The sequence below is a fragment of the Sminthopsis crassicaudata genome, chromosome 6, assembly GCF_048593235.1.
Source record: "Sminthopsis crassicaudata isolate SCR6 chromosome 6, ASM4859323v1, whole genome shotgun sequence".
In the NCBI taxonomy this organism is placed as follows: domain Eukaryota; kingdom Metazoa; phylum Chordata; class Mammalia; order Dasyuromorphia; family Dasyuridae; genus Sminthopsis; species Sminthopsis crassicaudata.
In genome coordinates, this window is record NC_133622.1 from 214,305,278 (window position 1) to 214,324,778 (window position 19,501).

Consider the following 19,501-nt stretch of genomic DNA (forward strand, 5'->3'; position numbering starts at 1 on the left):
TTCACTTAACCACTGACCAAATAGTTGCTTTTAATCCTTCTATATGTACGTGCATTATCTTCCAGTGATCCCAAACAGTTTGAAGAAATGCACATCACAATATTTTATTATCAAAATATATTAATATATTATATATTTGTATAAAAGTTCTATATTCTATATATATATATATGTGTGTGTGTTTGTATGTATACATATAAATGTATACACACAGATATGTGTTTTTTATTACTATATATACATTTTATTGTTGTAGAGGCTACCTGGAATCTAGGTGGTACAGAGAATAAAGCACTGGATCTAGGACCACAGTGACCCTGAGCTAAAAACTTAAGTCTTAGGAGCCCTAATTTCCTCAACTGTAAAATGGAGATAATAGTAGCACTTACCTCCCAAGGTGTATGAGTATGAAATGAGATAATATTTGTAAATCAGCCTTAAGGAGCTATATTAACGCTAGTTGTTATAATTTATTTATTACAATCATACATGTTTTAGAAGAATTTGTGATTTATGAAATTATCTTTGTAGTTACTAATTTGAATCTCATAATATTATTTTAAAGCTGTATTGCAGATATTAGACCATTTTATAGATGAGAGTATTGAGATTTGGAGAGATTAAGTGAAAATAGCCAGAATGTCTTGTCTATAGGAATATATAAAGAGGAACGATGAACCTTGAAGTCTCTTAAAATGCTAGAATTGAAAAGGACTTTAAAAGTTATCTGTTTCAGGGCCTACTTGAAGCAGTAAAATCTTTTACAACATCCACAGCAAGTATTCATTCAAATTGTGCTTTAAGTTTTCAAGTTGTGGGGGATTCAATGCCTTCTGAATCTGCTCCTTCCATCTGTGCAGAGTTGTACTTGTTTAAAAGGTCACTATATTGAGCTGACATTTGTCTCCCTGCTGCTTACTCCCACTGGCCATATTTCTCTCACCTAGGGCTGAGTAGACTAACTCTAATTCTTTGTCCATATAACATAATTTAACATATTTAAAGATGGCTAAAGTTCATGCGCCCAAAGGCTTTTTTTCCTGTTTTAATCTTTGCATTTTTGTGTCATTTGATATATCCTCAAGGCCCCTTGTTTCAAGTTCCTTCTCCATTGTATTCTCCTAGTTCCGTACACTAGCTCTTGCTTTTCCAAAAATTCCAGTCTAAGAACTGATTACCAGACTCTAGACTTTGGTTTACAGTGAAATTGAACAGGAATCTCCCTCTACAATATACCCACTTCAGTTATAGATACTATAATTTTGTTAATGTAGCTATAAGATACTGGTTTTATCAATGGAAATAAGATTTCTCAACAAATGAACATTTTAGACATGGGCAAGGGACACTAGAGAATTATTGCCTTGCAATGGGTATCAGAGATGATACGTGAATGCAAGTCTTTATGACTTGTTGATTAGTTGTCTCTATGGTATACTATTCTTCCTCTCATACAGATGATATTTAATAGGGATGGATATAAATCACTACACTTGGGTTTTTAAAATGCTGTCAAAAGTTAGTAAAGCTATGAATAGACAAATAATTAAATCATTAAAAATAATTTGTATGAGAAAATGTCAAATGTTTTCTACATTGTAAGCTCTAGATGATTTTATAGAAATAATAGCTAAGTAAAGGTTATTTCAAGCGGAGCTTTTTGCTGTTGTTGCTGTTTAGTCACTTTTTTTTTTTTGATTCATGACCCCCTTTGGGATTTTCCTGGCAAAGATAGTGGAGTGGTTTTCCATTTCCTTCTCCAAATCATTTTATAGATGAGAAAATTGAGGCAAAAAGGGTGAAGTAACTTTCTTAGCATCACACAATTTATAAGTGTCTGAGGATAGATTTGAACTTAGGGAGTGGAGACTTCCAGGTCTGGCACTCTATCCACTGTGCCATCCTGTACCCCTTTAATTTGAGCTACATTACAAAATTATAGTATCTATAACTGAGGTGGGTATATTGTAGAGGGAGATGCCTGTTCAATTTCACTGTAAACCAAAGTCTAGAATCTGTTAATCAGTTCTTGGACTGGAATTTTTGGAAAAGCATTTCTTTTTTGTAGGTAGCTTCTAAACTTAATTAAAAATACAAATATATATATATATATATATATATATATGTAAAATTACTTTGGCAATTAAATCAATTAATTAAAAAAGCATTTAGAATTTGTTCCCATGTCTTTTTTAATTCATTAAAAACATTTATGATGTACCTATTGTGTGTAGACCATTGTGCCAGTGTTGGTAGAGAAGTAAAGTTTACATGATAGAATTATTGTATTCCAAGAATTGTTTGTCTTTTTGGGAAATATAAATCTCAGGAACATAACTAAATAACAACCTTAAGAGATGCATTAAAGATGCAGCTACAATATTGAAACTCATCTTGATTCTTTGATATGAAATGGATTGGGTTATAATTTTAAAATGGAAACTCATTATTATTCTCTATCATGAATTTCTTGAAATTAGTGAATTTTCTAGAAATAGACAATATATATGATCTCTTCTAATTCTAAGTCTCTAGGAAGTTAGTCAAGAATACTGCCTTGCTTCTAATGATATAATTGCCCTTACCCATTCAATCTTACATCCTACCACTCACTCACTGGGCTCATAATTCATCAAAGATATCAGGTACATACCTATTTTCTAACATAGATAGCACTAGTAACTTAAAGATATTCTAGATCTCAGATGAGCCAAGCCAATGATTTAGGTTCAAGTGTTAAAATAAAACAAAACACTTAAGATATTTTAAGTTGAACTTTAAAACTGTTTTATTAATTAGGAATTCATACATTTCAAAGGATTGAAAATGAAGTCATCAAGTAAAGAACTCCTCTAACTGATATGCAGACAGTTGAAACTCAGGAATATCCTCAATTCAATTCCAAGATAAACCTTTTTTAATTTAATGGACTGCAACTCATGTTCATGGCCAGCCTACTTCAAAGGATGAGCAAAATAAAGTTGAGTGGAAAAAAAGAAGGAAGAAGTAATTTCTCACATAACCATAATTGCCTCATTTGGGGGGTTTTCTTAGGAAACACTACCAGAGTCCCAATTATTGCTAGAACCAGCAAAGTTCTTATCACATTTGGAAACCTTTCTATAAAGATTGAGAATATAATCACAGAAGACTGATACTTGGGTTAAAGAAGAAAAAAAAAAAACTATTCATCATTTAACAGAATTAAAAATGAAAAAAATATGTGAATTGAAGCAAACCCCACCAAATGTACCTGAGGCCCGTAGTTTGGAAAATGCCATCATTTTTTAGAAGAGTACAAAAGAGAGTAGCAAAACCATCTGAACAAGGAGGAAAAGACAATGTTATAAAACCACTAACGAGGGCATCGTGGTATGCTATCTGGAGATTTCTCATTTTTACTAATATATTTTGCTAAGTAGGTACCAAAGCTGCTAAAGTACTTCAAGTGCTGTCAGAATCCTCTAAATTCAATGATTTTTAGAGACTGATTGAACAGAATATTAGAGAAAATGTGATGGGCTAGGAAAACCAATAATTAATTCATCAGTTGAAATGGAATCATCCTTTGGATATTATCCTGATAATTCAATTATATGGAATATATAGGACCATAGGATCCAGGATTACTCTACTGTATGTAATGATTCACAAATGGTGATAACAAAGTATCAAAGGATAACAGATTCAGAAAACTCTATAATGGAAATGGAACAGAGGAGGCAACTAGTCTATTTCATATCCAAAATGAATATACACAATAGCATATTTAAATTTTAATCCAGATTTCTTGAAGACATCTAAAAAGAGGGAACCACCTTTCTTATACAGTTTATTTCATTTTCAGGCAGCCCTGATTATTATAATATTAAATATTATATTAAAATCTTTCCCCCCTGATAATAAGTTGAAATTTGCCTCTTTGGAAGTCATTCCCTTTGTTGCCTACCTTTCTTTTTTGGATCAAACATTCCTTCATGTGACAGCCATTTACATATTTCAAGAATCTTAACATCTTCCTGGTTTCACCCTTGTATCTTTTCTTCTCCAGGCTAAAGAGCCATGTTTCTTTCTGTTGATACCCATATGTCATGAACTCAGGGAAATTCATGATGCTGGTTGCACTTGTCTAAATGTTCTCTAGTTTATAAATGTAGTACTATAAAATATTTTGTTAATGTTTTTGTATTGTATATCACTAGACCCCTCTACCTCTATCTTTCCAGAGAAATAGAATAAATAATATTTTAAAGGTAGAGAAGAAAAAGAAGAGGAAAAAAAACCCAGCAAAACGAAAAATACATGGAAAAAGTCTGAAAATATATGCAATGAACCATACCCATAGAAAATTTTGACTTCTAGGAAGACGAAGTTGGATTGTCTTCTCACAGTTCTTCTTTAGAGCAATTCATGTTCTTTATAATTTTGTGATAATAATTTAATTGTTTTGTGTTTGTTCTTTCCATTAACATTTTTGTACTTATTAAATATGTCATTTTCTTAATTTTAAATACTTCAATGCAATAGGTTATGTAAATCCTTCCCTGATTCTCTATAACCAATATATTTGCCATTTCTTTTCCTATAATAATGGAGGTAATTATGTGTTCGAGTGGATAGACTTATGGGCCTGGAGTAAGGAAGATCTGAGTTCAAATCCAGCCTTGGATTACTTACTAGCTATGTAATCCTGATCAAGTCACTTAACCTCTGTTTGCCTTAATTCACTGGAAAAGGAAATGGTAAACCAGTCTACTCTCTTTGCCAAGAAAACTGCATGAAAAGTATGGGCATGTTATGGTCCATAGGATCACAAAGATACCACTGAACAACAAAATGGTATAGAAATATCCCCTTTTATTCATATAATTTATTGAATTGTTCTCCACCTGACTGGCACCTATTTTTTCTTATTTCATCTCACAAAAAGCATAACTACAAATATTTTGGTGTATATAGGAATTTTTTTTCTTATCAGTGACTTGCTTGGAATATAAACTTTGTAATGGAACGTCTAGTGGAAATGTAAATATTGGGGTATTGAGTTCCATATTTTTTTCTGATTCTCTGTTTAGTGTTCTTTTCTGCTAAACAGTATTTTATTGTTTTTGTTTTAACAAATATCAAATGGTTTGATGACTACTTTATTGTATAATAGATTGACAATTAAAAAATTCTTATTCCTCTTTCATTTCCACTGATATCCTAAGTTTTTTTTTTGCTTGCTGCTATTAATTTTAGTGTTTGTTAGTATGATAAATATCATTTTGATAGTTTGAACTTTTGATAATGTATAAATTAACTTTAGTAATGTTAGCATTTTTATAATATTGGAATTGCTCAGTCATAAGTACTGATTATCCTTTCATTGTTTCTTTAAGGATCACTTTATAATTGAGTATACATTAATATTTTTGCCTGCTTTGATAGGTTAGTCTTCAAAAATTTTAATTATTTAAGATAAGATTTCCTTATTATTTAGATATGTTATTGGTAAAGCTATTTAGTACTTTTGTCAATTCTCTAGGATTTTTAAAGTTTCTTTTCCTCTTCCACTTTCAAAATATCATTTGTTCTATATGATGATTCTCTTGAAAGGTAGAGTTAGAGGATTAATATTAGAAATTCTGATGATATACAACACAGAGGCATCAACATTTTTTTTTCTGAGAGCTACATTGATAAGCTGTCATCAGCAATAGGAATAATTCCATTTTTTCTTTAACTATCTTCATGCTTCTAATTCCTTTTTCTTGTACTATTGTTATTACCAGAATTTTTAGGTAATATCAAGTGCAATTGGGAATAGTGGGTGGATTTTATTCAATCCTATATTTATTGATCAAAAATCTAATGTACTTCTAGTACATATTATGCTTATTTTAATTTTAAATGTTTTTATAATATTCAAAAAGTATTTTGCCTATATTTTGCAGACATTTTTATATATTAAAATAATCATGGGATTTTGTATTTTTTGTTCTGAATATGATTATTATTTTGCTAACATTAAACCATCTTTATATACATGGTTATTAACCAACTAGGCTGAATGATTTCTTGGAAGAACTATGGTTTCTCTTTGTTAAGATCTTATTTAAAATATTTGAACATATATTCTATAGTTCTCTTATTGTTTCTTCCTGGTTTTTGTTATTAGAACTCTATTTGTTCAGCAGAAAGAGTAAAGTGGGATAATTTATTCCTCTCAGCTTTTGAGAAGAATTTATATATAACTGGAAAGAAACTGACATTAAAAGTCTGATAAAAATTCATCAGTGGATCACTTTTATGGAGAAAGACCCAAGATGTGGAATCTCCAAAATGAAAACTCACCTGAGCTATTCCCCCAAATGCCCTCTAAATACCTTTAAATAATGACTCTAAAAAGTTCTAGAGTGGCAAACCCTATGCAAAGATAAAACGAAACATTTTTTAGACCAAGACAACTTAGAAAATCTGCAGGCAAAGTCTACCTAAGTGAAGAATAGTCCAAAACAGACTGTGCCAACTGCCCTGCCCCAGCAAACTAGGAGAAACCCTTGGGAGTCACTAAATGAGCAGCAGTCGCTTCCAAATCTCTCAGTCCACAGATGGTAAGGGGATAAACAATTGATCACTCTTTATTAACGGGGAGGCAGGACTCTGTTGCTCTGCCCAAACTCATATCTGGGTCACAGTCCCAGGTGACAGTCCCAGATCATGGACCCTTCTCATAGTTCCACAGCAGAAAAAGAGTGCTTGTGATCACTAACAGACCAGAAAACAGCCCAGGAAAAGAGTAAACATTTCTCCTTAGACTATATATCACCTTGGAGGAAGTGAAAATTTACAGGTTCTTGGAAATGTCTCTGTAAACAGTTGCACACAAGCCCTGAAGCTTGGGACAAAGTATCCTCCACTCTGGAAGTAGAGCCCAACTTTATTGGTGTTAAAAGTCAAAAAATAGATTAAGAAAAGAAGCAAATAACCAGAAACAATTCTGACCATAGAAAGTTACTATAGTGACAAGAAAGATCAAAACACATATGCAGAAAATGACAAAGTCAAAGCTCCTACAACCAAAGCCTCCAAGAAATATATGAATTGGTCTAAGCTAAATATGCCTGATATTCTCTCCTTGAGCCAAATCAGATGTCAGTAAGGTTCAAACAATGCTTATCCCTCTCCCTTCTTTCCCTCAATTGTAATAGGTCTTTGTCTTCATGAGATGGAATTTACCTCGTTTTACCTACATTTTCTCCTTTCAGTATAATACCCTTTCCACCTCTAGTTTCTTCTAGTTCCATTTTCTAGTTGCTTATTTCTCAATAAAATCAAATTATACCTACTTCTAAGTATCTCATAACAGAAATACAGCTCTCAAGAGTTAAATATGTATTCCTATACAAGGATGTAAAATTTTTAACTTTTAAAAAGAAACAGATTTTTTTCTTTCCTTTTTACTTTTTTATGCTTTTCTTGAGTTCTGTATTTTTAGATCAAATGTTCTGTTTGACTCTTGTCTTGTCATCAGAAATAAATGAAATTCACCTGTTTCATTAAATGTCCATCTTTTTCCCTAAAAGATAAGGCTTAATTTTAAGGATAGTTGATACTTGGCTGCAATCTAAATTCTTTTGCTCTTCAAATATTTTCTTCTGGCTGCTTGCAATATTTTCTTCCTGATTAGATAATTCTGAAGTTTAGCTGCAATAGTCCTTGTGGTTTTCATTTTGGATCATGTATACCTTGGAAGGTAATTGGGGAATCCTTTCAATGGCTGTTTTACCTCTCTTTCTAGAACATCAAGAAAATTTTCCTTAATGATTTCCTGAAAGCCTCTTTTTTTTTCCATCATGTTTTTTAGATAGTCCAATAATTCTTAGATTGTCTCTCCTGGATCTATTTTATATGTCTATTGTTTTTCAATGTGGTATTTCAAATTTTCTTTTATTTTTTTCATTTTTTAAAATTTTGTTTGATTCTTGGTGTTTCGTTGAGTCATTCACTTTCATTTATTCAATTCTAATTTTTAGTGAATTATTTTCTTCATAAAGCTTTTTTTATTTCCTTTTCCATTTGGCCAAATGAACTTTTAAATGAGTTGTTTTGTTTATTTTTTTTTCCATTTCACAAATTCTGCTTTTCAGCAAGTTGCTTTCTTTTCCCATTTTGTCAAATCTATTTTTAAGGAATTATGTGCTTTTTCCATTTTGCTAAATCTTTTTTAAAATTTTCTTCAGATAATTTCTGCGTTTCCTTATCATTTACTTTCCCCATTTTTCTTCTAACTCGCTTTTAAGATCGTTTTTGAATTGTTCCAAGAGAGCCTCATGACTCCAATGCCTACTCATATCACCCTTTGGGGCTTCATCTGGAGACAATTTGCCTTTAGTGTCTTCAGGGTTTGAGGTCTATTTTCTCTGTCTCCATAAAAGTTAATTATGGGCAGAGTTCTTTTTGCTTTTTTGTTCATTTGTAAAGGTTGAGATTTGCTATTAGGGCAAAGGGGAGAATATCCCAAGAGAATATTTCAAGCTTCCTCTCCAGATGACAGCAAATTCATGCTGCCCTGGGGCTGGTGCTACCAGTTTCCTTCCTGTGTTGGTTGAGTGTGGTCAAGTCTCACATTATTCTGTCAAGTGGTCACTATTTCTCTTTTGAAGTTTTATTGGATGTCTCACAGATACTATGCTGTTTCACTGGCTTCTGAACCAGGACAGAGTAACCAAGGCTGCTATATTTTGATTCCCCCAGTGCAAAAGTCACACCTTCCTAAGTCCCTGTTCATTTACCTCCCCCACATCCTGTACTTGATTGAAACAGACTTTTTCTGAAGTTGTTCCAAAATATCTTCTGCTGGAACTTTGTTACAATATTTGTGTGTTCTATCACTCTAAATTCAGTTCAGAGGCATGATCTTGTCTTGAGGGAAGTCAGAAAGAGCTCAAAGATCTGTCTATTCTCCACTATCTTGCAGGTTCCCCTCTAATATCCTTTTAAAATCGACAATGACAACAGAAACTAAGATTTTGTTGTTGTTTTCATCAATAAAGAAAATATTTTGTTCCTTCAATTATTTTTATAAAATCAATATTAATTCTTGGTGATCACTTCTTATTTTTTCAATATTCAATAACTGTCTCTTTAATTTGTCTGAAAAATTAAATAACATTTTGAAAATGCAATCTGAAATGAATATATTGTTCAAAATCAACCATTTGGGAATGTCCTTTTCAAAAATATAAAGAAATTCTAAACAGATAAGCATATGAACCTATTCAAAGTAAAGTGACATTCAAATACTAAATTTAATAAATACAGATTGATACCATTTTGGGATTCATAATGCTTGAGGCAATGCTCAAACCAAAAGCAAATACAGATATTGCTACTGAACTTTATATTATGTGTATATTTCTTCTCTGATATGTACATGTATTTTTCTGACTAGTCAAGATGTATTATATATTAATTTCTTTTTTTCTTTGACAAATGGTCACCAATGTATATTTATAAATGAAAGAGAGATAAATCATCTTGGAATTGTGGGTGCCAATACATTGATTTTGTTACTTTAAATTCTTATTGACAAAATAGCATAATATTGTTGAAAGTACACATTCAACAAGGATTATAAAGTTCTGAGTTTAGGCAGAGGGATGGAGTTTTGGAAGACTAGCTAGATAGTACAATGGATAAAATTCCAGTTCTTGAATCAGGACATCTTCCTAAATTCAAATCCATCATTAGATACTTACTAGCTATGTAAATCCTGCACAAGTCACATAACCCTGTTTGCCTAAGTTTCTTCACCTGTGAAATGAATTGGAGAAGGACATGGAAAACCATTCCAATATCTTTGCCAAGAAATTCCCCAAATATGGTCATAAAGCATGAGACAAGCCTGAACAAAAATAATAACAAAGTGGTATAATGGTGTGTGGAGTAGTTTGAAAATAACATATTTATACTTTTGCTTCTTTTCTAGCTTTATAAAAAAATAAATTACTACCTAAAAAGCATATAAAAAAGAAAACTTGAGTTGGACTATGGAAGAATTAGGCTCTGAAAGTTCTTTATATTCTTATCAGCTGCATAATTATGGACAAGTTACTCAATAAGTCACAGATTGTTTTGTCATCCATGAAGTGGGAATAATAATGCCTGCAGCACTTAACTAGCAAGATATTTGTAAGGAGCAAAGAAAATGATAACTGTAAAACTGATTTATAAACCTTAAATGTTATATAAATTCCAATTTTGATTAATTCAGTTAATGAATGAGTCAACAGGATATAATGCATAGATAAAAACCTCAGAATGAAAAAATTTTTGGCATTTGCCACACAATATTTGTTGAACCCCCAGAAAGTCCCTTTAAGCCACAAAGCCTCTTGGCAAGTATTTAAGACTAAAATTCCTGAGACATTATGGATCTCTTTTGGAAGAGGGCATATCCTCACCAGGAAGTTATCTATGCTGGTCATCTGATAAATTCAACCAAAAAAATCCTTAATTGATTTGAATCCATCAAAATTTCAACTATCTGCTTTGTATAATACAGTGTTCTGGTTCCTGAATCTACAGACACAAAAACAAGGTACTCCTTCCCCTTAAAGAGCTTTCCTTTCACTATCTATTAAGAAAAAGGCAAATGCTTTATACGTTCTGTAAGATCCCATCAAATTCTGGAATTCAACAATTCCATAATATTTTGAGGAATGCAAAGAGATCATAAAAAAGTCAGAGACCCACCTGGGCAAAAATGTTTGCAGCAGCCTTTTTTGTAGTGGCAAGGAACTGGAAACTGAGTGGATGCCCATCAGTTGGAGAATGGCTGAATAAGTTATTGTATGTGAATGTTATGGAATATTATTGTTAAATAAGAAAAAGATCAGCAGGATGATTTCAGAAAGGCCTGGAGAGACATATATATGAATTGATGCTAAATGAAATGAGCAGAACTAGGAGGTCATTATTCATGGCAAGAGCAAGATTATACAATGGTCAGTTCTGATGGACATAACTTGTTTTCAAGAATGAGACAAACTATCCACATCCAATGGTCTTGTGATGGAGACAGCCATCTTCATTCAGAGAGAAGAAAGTGGAAACTGAATGTTGATCACAACATAGTATTTTTACTCTTTTTGTTGTTTGCTTGCATGTTGTTTTCTTTCTTATTTTTTTCCTTTTTGATATTAATTTTTTTTGTACAGCATGATATTTGTGGAAATATGTATAAAATATTTGTACGTGTTTAACATATAATGAATTATTTGTCATCTAGGGGATGGGGGGTGGGGGAAGGAAAGGAAAAAAAGTTATAGCACAAGATTTTGTAAGGGTGAATGCTGAAAATTATCCATGTATATATTTTGAAAATAAAAAGCTTTTACCCCCCCAAAAAAAAAACAAAATAAAAATATTTAGAGGGATGCAGGTGATAGTTATTTACATAGTTGGAATAATCCCCTTTAGTTTCTTTATATAAATGATGAGTATACTATTTTAATAAACCAATTCTAGTCACTTGTATTACAAATGAGACTTTGGGTGTGTGTATTTCCAAGTGTCTAGACACTATGTCATAAAATGATAAGTAATATGGTATATCTTTCCATTTGACATACATTGAAACTCACTAGGATATAAAAGCTCATTTTAATGTTAGACTTCAATCTGCCTACATGGAAACTAATGCATCAAAATATAACATGCTTAAATAAGTTTGGAGAGGATATCATTCTCTCCAAATGTTGAATGTGCTCAAAATTAAAAAAAAATCAATCACATATATGATTGTTACTTTAAAAAGGTATAAATGGATAAATCTAGAGAAAGTAGAATTAATTAAAAGATGTCTACAGAGTCTTTTTATAGTCAATAATATAAAGATTATATAAAGTAAAAATGAAAAGAAAAAAATAATTTCCTTTAATCTTGAAATATCAGAGTTGAAATAGAAATTAAAAGTAATTAAATTGAACTCGTGTCTGAAATAGGAATCCCTTCTTCAGTATTCCTTCTACAACACTAATCCAAACTATAATGTAAATTTTTCTGATCCCCAAAAGTACTTAGTATTCTGGGCATGGGGATCTGCCATAAATAGACATGGTTCAGAGATAAACTCCACTGTAGCTGGATTGGAGAGTAAATGGTGGGGAGTATACAAAAACAGGAAAAGTAGGAAGATTCCAGGTTGTAAAGGGTTTATAAATTCAAATATAGTATTTTATATCTGATTTTGGAGAATTGGAATTTATTGAGTAGGGAGTGATATATCTAGGGATGAATTTTAAAGAAGATCATTCTGGTAGCTGAGTGAAAGATGGACTGGAATGGAGAGAAACTTGACATACGGAGACCAATCAATGGGCAATTGCAATATTCTAAGCATAAGGTGAAGAGTTTCTTTATGCTACAGCTATGACATTGTCATTGAGGAAGAAGACATAAAAAGAGAAATATGGTAAAGGTAGAATCAATTGGATTTTGATAAGATATGGAGGAATGGAGAGAGAGAGAGAGATATAGATAGAGATATATATATATATATATATATATATATAGAGAGAGAGAGAGAGAGAGAGAGAGAGAGAGAGAGAGAGAGAGAGAGAGAGAGAGAGAGAGAGAGAGAGACTGACAAGAGACACAGGCACAGAGAGGATTAAGGAATTGACTTTAACCCCTTGACTTTGTAATCCTGATGATTTAAAGGATGATAGTATTGTGAATAATAATAAGGAAAATTTAGAAGATTGGACATCAGTATGTTTGGGAAGGGGGAAGAAAGTTTAGTTTTTCAACATATTGCATTTATAATGCTTATGGAACTTCAATTTTGGTATGTCCAATAGACATCTAGAAATGCAATGGTAAAGGTCTGGAAGGACATTAGAGATGGATAAATAAATCTGAGAATTATCATCATAAAGATAATAATTGAATCTATTGAAAATCACGAAGTCAACAAACATAACAACATAGAAACAAAAAAAAGAGCTTGGATCCAGCTAAATTATCCTTAATATTTAGATTATTCTTTGACTAACCCTGCCTTGAAACATTTTTAACCTCAGCTATCTATAACTGCCTTAGTTTATGTTATACTACTGTGAATTTTAAGAATCTGGTCATTTTTTTCAGGGCAAAAGGGGAATCAAAAGAAGCGTTTCTTATATAAATGGGGTCAGAAGAGCAAGACTTTCTCTCTGGGGTACTATCCAGTAAGTACTCAACTCTGTAATTACTGTCAGGACTACATTTTTAGTGACCTTCTGTATATGGTATCTGAACTTTTTGATTAACAAGTCCCCAGCAAATATTTACCATATTGTCCTTAGGACTAAAAGTCTGTAGAAAGTGAAAGTGGATATAGAGCCACATGTGGCTGCAGGGGAATGGTTAGGGTTTCAAAATCATGAAGTTCACCAGAGACCAATGAAGTCTATCTAGATCAGCAGGTTACTACCCAAGCCTGCCAGAGTAGCCAATCTTCTGAGGCTGATTACATCTTACAATATTGTTCTGGGGCTTCACAAACGTATTGCATTGAACTCCAAAAGAACTCCAAGCTATAAGTACCAGGAAAATCCATAGTTTTCTATTCATAGACTGAAGCTTTAATGAGATAAATTTCCCTTCATATTGAGATTGGAAAGAAGAAATGGGGGATATGCTCTTTTGGAGAATGGTTAATATTACATTTCTGATATTACTTTGCTTCATTTTGTTATTCAAATTAAATACTTTTTTTTTGTGATTTTATGTTGTTTCTTTCTTAAGTTTCTGTCAGCATAACAATACTGAATTAACTTCAGTCACCTCTGACACTTTCATTATAAAACTGAACTGTGGCCTTAAGCCACATAGGACATATTTAGAAGAAAATAGCATAATCCTTATTCAGCCCCTAGTGATCCCAAGTTAATAAGGAGATGGTCTGGACTGCCCCCTTAATATGTGCATATATATAAACACTTACATATACTTATATGCACATAAATAGTGTATACCTGTATATATGTATATACATATATACTTATGTAGACATATATTTATGTAGACATTTATATATAAAATATATGTGTATGTATAATATTTGCTTTGTCTTGTCCTTTAAATATTATCTATTCTTACATTTTTAAGACTTTGTGATGTGTTGCATTTTTCTAACCGACGGGAAAGTTAAATAAAATTATTGCCCATAATTCATGATATCTGAAAACAGCAATTTATTAGGCAGATGCCCTATAAGAAATCTGAATGAATCAATTTTCCCTTGAGGAAAAAAAAATCTTCTACACTTAATATACCATTTTGATAGCTAAGCCCCTCCATCTTTCATAATTATATATGGAACCTTGGTTTCATGAAAACTTTGATTACTAATGAATTTGTGAATTAACCAGATTGAGCCCATTTAGTTCTGCAGGCAATTAATAGGTTTGATTAACTAGAGATCTTGGAAAAAATTAGTTGCTTTTGCCATAGATATCTACAATTGCCAATGTATACATAGGAAGTGTGCTTAAACACCAGAGGATTCTTGGTGGGTTGAAGCAGACATTTTTTTTTTAACTTCAGGAAACAATAATGCATTGAAACAGCAGCAAGTTGGCAAATCATCTCTGTGTCTGCTATCTATGGAGCAAATGTTTTACTGTCAGAATTTGAAAGTTCTTAAATGGTACAAGAGAAATGAGGCCATAATAGCTAGAATTCTCATTCACTTTCAGGCCTACTAGATTTTCTGTCAGCCACTGGAGAGTAGGTAAAAGAAAAGCAGAACTGACTGTTAAAAGGAAGTTCCAGAAATAGTGAGAAAATATCACATTCTGTCCACTGAGGCCATTTGGTGAGAAATATGAAATGAGGTAAAAACTGTCTTTTCTCCTTAACATTGTCCATATCTATCCCAGTCTATTTTAAAACTATAGATTACTTCATTGGGTTTCATAACAGAGTTAGACTGATTAATCATATTAAAAGCAAGAAAAATATTTCAAATGGTTGACCTCAAAGGGGGAAGCTTTAGGGCTTATGGAGATCTGTAATGGTGAAACCTACAAAGGGAAAAATTAGGGATGGATACAAAAAGGTCTATATCACTATGCTAACATGCATAGTGGTCTTTAAATTGTGATGTAAGGAAAAAATGTAATGATAATGCTACAGAAAGGTGATCCATTAGTCTTGACATAACTAGATACAATATACTTAATGCCAGGACTAAAAATAAGTATATTATTTTAATAAATTATAAATCTCAAAACCACTAATCACATCTCCTCTGCTATTTTGGTATTATTGGGACTGGGAGATAATACTGTTAAAGCTACAATCAAAAGCTTCTGAAGCTTTCATTTAGGAACCAGGAGAAGCTATTTCTTTTTTATTTTTTCATTTTTTAAATTAACTTTATAATTATAACATTTTTGACAGTACATATGCATGGGTGATTTTTTACAACATTATCCCTTGCACTCCCTTCTGTTCTGAAATTCCCCCTCCTTCCCTCCACCCCTCCCCTAGATGGCAGGGATTCCCATACATGTTAGGTATGTTATAATATATCCTAGATACTATATATGTGTGCAGAACCAATTTTTTGTTGTTGTTGTTGCAAAGGAAGAATTGGATTCAGAAGGTAAAAATAACCTGGGAAGAAAAACAAAAATGCAAACAGTTTACATTCATTTCCCAGTGTTCCTTCTTTGGGTGTAGCTGATTCTGTCCATCATTGATCAATTGAATCTGAATTAAGACCTTCTCTTTGTTGAAGATCTCCACTTCATCAGAATACATCCTCATATAGTATTGTTGAAGTATATAATGATCTCCTGGTTCTGCTCATTTCACACAGCATCAGTTGATGCAAGTCTCTCCAAGCCTCTCTGTATTCCTCCCGTTGGTCATTTCTTACAGAACAATAATATTCCATAACCTTCATATACCATAATTTACCCAACCATTCTCCAATTGATGGACATCCGTTCATTTTCCAGTTTCTAGCCACTACAAAAAGGGCTGCCATAAACATTTTGGCACACACAGGTCCCTTTCCCTTTTTTAGTATTTCCTAGTAGCACTGCTGGATCAAAGGGTATACACAGTTTGATAACTTTTTGGGCATAGTTCCAGATTGCTCTCCAGAATGGCTGGATTCTTTCACAACTCCACCACCAATGCATCAGTATCCCAGTTTTCCCACATCCCCTCCAACATTCATCATTATTTTGTCCTGGCATCTTAGCCAATCTGACAGGTGTGTAATGGTATCTCAGAGTTGTCTTTATTTGTGTTTCTCTGACCAATAGTGATTTTGAACACTCTTTCATATGAGTGGAAATAGTTTCAATTTCACCATCTGAAAATTATCTGTTCATATCCTTTGACCATTTATCAGTTGGAGAGTGGAAGCTATTTCTTTTATTAAGGTGACATGAGGAGAGTCCCTAAAGAAGTCAGGAGTGAACATCGGCAAATTCTAAGGCAAATTAATCCATAGTACACATACACTATATCCAGACATTGAATCAGCCCAGGACAGCCTACCTTTAGAGGCAGCTATAAAATAGTTGTGTATATTGGTGTTATCAGGAAGGGAAAGCTCCCACTCAGTCCTAAAGGATTTCTCATCTTTAATGTACTAGGCACAAGGAAATCCATGATTGTCCATGGCCTAAGAGTAGGAGGTTTTGGCTTGAAGATTTCTGAGAATGCAAGACTCCAGAATAGGGAAGTTATTGGCAGGAGAATAGGCTAACAACAAGGACATTCATATAAGCCTTTTGGAACTCAAAGGGTTGGGGTGGAGCCTAAAGTTTTTAGGACTCTCACACATTCACTATTTGGATCCTGGAAGAAAGAAGCTTTTCAAAAGTACATAAATGAGTAGTTAAAATATGTGTAACCCTGGATCATTTTTATATAGAAGAGATTTTTATTTATACAGAAGGAGAATTTGTTCTTTGATTTTTTTCTATTTTATTTTTAATTAATTAATTAATTTTTAACACATATTGCTTTATGAATCATGTTGGGACAGAAAAATCAGAGTAAAAGCAAAAAAACTATAAGAGAGAAAAAAGTGAACATAGCATGTGTTGATTTACATTTAGTCTCCTTAGTTCTTGTTCTGGATGCAGATGGCATTTTCTGTCCAGTCTATTGGATTGTTCTGGATTAAAAAAACAAGTCTTTCATAGTTGATCATTGCACATTCTTGCTGTTATTATATACAATGTATTCCTGGTTCTGCTTGTTTCACTCAGCATCAGTTCATGCAGATCTTCCCAGGCCTTTCTGAAATCATTCTGCTTATCATTTTCTCCTATAACAATAATATCAGATTGATTAAGATGATAGGAAAAGATAATGATAAATGTTGGAGGGGAAAGCAGGAAAATTGGGACCCTAATGCATGGTTGGTAGAATTGTGTAATGATCTAACAATTCTGGAGAGCAATCTGAAAATATGCCCATATAGTTTTAGATTTGGTACTGCTAAGCCATCATTTTTTGTATTTTTTCCCATTAATTCATTTGACATTCTTGATTTTTTGTTCTTCAAGATGAATTTTGTTATTATTTTTTCTAGTTCTATGAAATTATGTTTTGGCAAAATTAATACAGACAAGATTAGAAAGGAAGCAATAAACTGGGAAAACATTTTTACATTCAAAGGTTCTGATAAAGACCTCATTTCCAAAATATATACAGAACTGACTCAAATTTGTAAGAAATCAAGCCATATATTATTGCTCTGTATGAAATGACCAGCAGGAGGAATACAGAGAGGCTTGGAGAGACTTACATCAACTGATGCTGAGTGAAATGAGCAGAACCAGAAGATCGCTGTACACTTCAATGTTGTATGAAGAGGTATTCTGATGGAAGTGGATATCTTCAACATAAAGAAGATCCAACTCACTTCAGTTGATCAATGATGGACAGAAATAACTGCACCCAGACAAGGAACACTGGGAAGTGAATGTAAATTGTTAGCACTACTGCCTATCTACCCAGGTTACTTATACCTTCGGAAGCTAATACTTAATGTGCAACAAGAAAATGGTATTTACACATATATATTGTATCTAGGTTATATTGTAACACATGTAAAATGTATGGCATTGCCTATCATCAGGGGGAGGGAGTGGAGGGAGGGAGGGGATAATTTGGAAAAATGAATACAAGGGATATTATAAAAAAAAAAATAAAAAAAAAAAAGAAATCAAGCCATTCTCCAGTTGATAAATGGTCAAAGGATATAAGCATAGAATTTTCAGATGAAGAAATTGAAACTATTTCTAGTCATATGAAAAGGTACTCCAAATAATTATTGATCAGAAAAATGCAAATTAAAACAACTGTGAGATACCACTACACACCTCTCAGATTGGCTAAAATGAAAGGAAAAGATAATGAAAAATGTTGGAGAGGATGTGGGAAAACTGGGCCATTGATACATTGTTGGTGGAATTGTGAGAGAATCCAACCATTCTGGAGAGCAATTTGGAACTATGCTTAAAAAGTTATCAAACTGTGCATACCCTTTGAGCTTATATCCAAAGAAATATTAATAGAGGGAAGGGACCCAAATTTTTTTTTTTTTTTTTTAAATTACTCAATTCTTTATTTCTCTTCCAAACAGAATAGTCTTTGGACTGGAAAAGACAGACCAAAAGTAGATAACAGGCAATAGAAGCATAAGGATAAGCCAGAATATATTGGGAACTCATGACTGCATAAATTCATGTGACTAGGCCCACATGAACTACTTTCCAGGGTATTTCACTTAAAAAAACTTGGAGTATGTGATTGCTAAACCCCCTGTCAGTAATATCTGAAATAATAATAGTGACATTTATCTATCTTTTAAGATCTGCAAAGCACTTTACATGCATCATTTAATTTACACCTCATAACAACCCTGTGAAGTAAAAACAAATCTATTTCGGGGATGGGGAAACAAGTTCAGAGAAATTACATGATTTGTCCATGATCACATAACTGTAGTAAAGGAAGGACTTGAAACCAGATCTCATGTCTAGCATTCTTTCCAAACAGACAGAAGTACCCCCATCTTGGAGAAGGCTAACATACTGACTTTCCACAAAGGAACTATATAGGCCATAGAGATTAACTTTGATACTTATCAAAAATAACAATGTATTAAAAAACAAGACATTCATGAATATCTGGAAAGGCTGTAGTGCTCATAGGAGAAACCAGCATGGCATCATCAAGAACAGTTCATACCAAACTATCTGTTTTGCTTTTTGGATAATTTTGCTACACTGATAAGAGGAATGCTACGGATACAGTTTATCTAAATTTAATTTTTTTTCAATTGTTTATTGAGATCTGAAAATTAACTTTTATTAGTTGAGTGACCAGGAATTGACAGTTTGAAATTACACATTTTAGTGACACCAAGGCCTAGGCTCTGAGGTTTTGCTCAGCTTCTTCCAATCCTTAACTGGATTTTATGGGAGGAGCATCA

General features: G+C 32.6%; 1 long non-coding RNA gene across 1 annotated transcript in view; it reads left to right on the plus strand.

Annotated features, from left to right (window-relative positions):
* The window catches only part of LOC141545448 (uncharacterized), a 31,857-nt gene extending 18,639 nt beyond the window's left edge, over positions 1 to 13,218 (plus strand). Inside the window, exon 3 of the long non-coding RNA XR_012483015.1 lies at positions 13,138 to 13,218. This is a non-coding gene — a long non-coding RNA (uncharacterized LOC141545448). The remainder of the gene's footprint in view (positions 1 to 13,137) is intronic.
* Positions 13,219 to 19,501: the final 6,283 nt, after the last annotated feature.